We start from the raw sequence: 1764 nt of genomic DNA, 5'->3' as shown, positions 1-1764 counted from the left end.
ATCAAGGCTGCCTGGAGTTCCTGGCACATGCGTCTAGTTTCCTTCCTCCAACATAATAAAGAAAGCTTTTTGCTTATAAGCTCTGGGAGCAAATGGGTATTTTACTTTATTTTGTTTTATTTTATTTTGTTTTTCAGAGTTGACAGTTGGTATAAAGCTTTTTGCTCTAACCTCTGTGTCTCTTTGGCCATTTATTTTTCAGAGCTGACAGTTGTATAACCTCTGTTAGCTTTTTGGTATTTTCAGAGTTAATACCTGTTTAAAATAAGGGCAGAGTCAGGCTCCCTCTTAAGTGACCTCACATCTATCCTTGGGCATGAAGTGACTGACCGAGTGCAAAATGTCTGAAAGTCTTTGTTGGGGTGTGGGAAAATGAGGAGAAGGCCCACAAAGTAAGTAAAGTCATACCCAGTCTTACCGTGAGTCCCCCAAGTATGTCATCTAAAAAAAGTCCAACATTTCTGCTTTTAATCACAGCAGAGACCAGCTGCTCAGCCAGACTAGGGGAGGTTTTTGTTCAGGGCTGGAGCACTGTGAGAGCAGAGACTCTTGACTGCTGACAATAGTAGACTGCAGCATCCTCGGGCTCCACACTACTGATTGTGAGGGAGAAATCTGTCCCGGACCCGCTGCCCTGAAGCGGGCAGGCACTCCAGCCATGAGGTTGGAAGCATAGTTGATGAGAAGCCTAGGAGCCTGCGAAGCTTTCTGTTGGTACCAGTTTAAATAATTGGCTTGAGATTCTACAAGACTTTGACTGGCCTTGCAAGTGATGGAGATTCTCTCTCCTGGAGATACAACCAGAGAGGCAGGGGACTGGGTCAGCACAATCTGACTGATGGCATCTGAAATTAGAAATACCAGACAGATGAGGAGAGTGGACCAGAGGACCACTAAGCTCCCTTTTACCTCCAACTTAGATGATCCTACAGTGGTAAATATAAATGTAGATAACAGCCAAGAAAAACCCTTATTATGCCATCATGAAGCACATTCAGGAACCAGATCAACAATGAGATTGTCTCTATGTCCCTCAGAATCTTTTACACACACACACACACACACACACACACACACACACACTCTAAATTCCTCCCATGGGAACAACAGATTCGGGAGCTCCACGTGATCAGAGGACAGGCATCAGGGCTTTTCCTACTCTTTCTCCCTAACCTGGAATCCACAGCATGAGGAAGCAGAGCAGTTGAGCCAGAGACCCCATTTCCATGTGCCTGAGTTCTGTGCTCTACAGAAGTCTCCCCCAGCAGTTATCTGTTTATAACTGCTGTCATCAGCTGGCCTAGTGACCTGGGGATCAGCCATGCAAAGCAGTCTAGGGAGGGTTGGAGGTTTGTGCTCAAAGAACACACTCCAGTGATCTTGCTTACCGGGTTGCTCAAAGTACTGGTATATGCTGAGTAGCCCAAACCCTGAGTGTTGCTAATGCCTAAGGCCTCTGGCCCTTCATATTCTATGAGCCCTGAAAAACTTTTTGTAAAAGGGAGCTTTGACATAGAGCTAGACTAATATTGCAATAATTCAAGCATTTGCCTACTGACTTATCTGAATCTTTCTGGGAGACTCACTCACTGTATTACCAGTCCTGTCAGGAATGGCAGTGCCCAACATGTGGGGAATGCCCCACATTCCAGTCCAAACTTGGCCCTGCAAGCATTGGCTTTTGTGCTTTGTAGTTGAGTAGGAAGTTCGAATGCAATGAAAAGCTTTTGACATGAGCCCTTTTTTCCTTTGAAAGGAAGCTTT

General features: G+C 45.3%; 1 pseudogene across 1 annotated transcript; it reads right to left on the bottom strand.

The window, feature by feature from the left end:
* Positions 1 to 502: 502 nt before the first annotated feature.
* Positions 503 to 1282, bottom strand: LOC110202775 (immunoglobulin kappa variable 3-11-like; annotated as a pseudogene). The gene is made up of 2 exons (XR_013484440.1): positions 1174 to 1282; positions 503 to 845 (listed from the first exon to the last, which is right to left on the bottom strand). The product of XR_013484440.1 is annotated as an immunoglobulin kappa variable 3-11-like (transcript).
* Positions 1283 to 1764: the final 482 nt, after the last annotated feature.

The sequence above is a fragment of the Phascolarctos cinereus genome, unplaced genomic scaffold (genome assembly GCF_003287225.1).
Source record: "Phascolarctos cinereus isolate Bilbo 61053 unplaced genomic scaffold, phaCin_HiC Scaffold_2;HRSCAF=192, whole genome shotgun sequence".
NCBI lineage: Eukaryota > Metazoa > Chordata > Mammalia > Diprotodontia > Phascolarctidae > Phascolarctos > Phascolarctos cinereus.
This window is presented reverse-complemented; position numbering and strand designations above follow the sequence as displayed.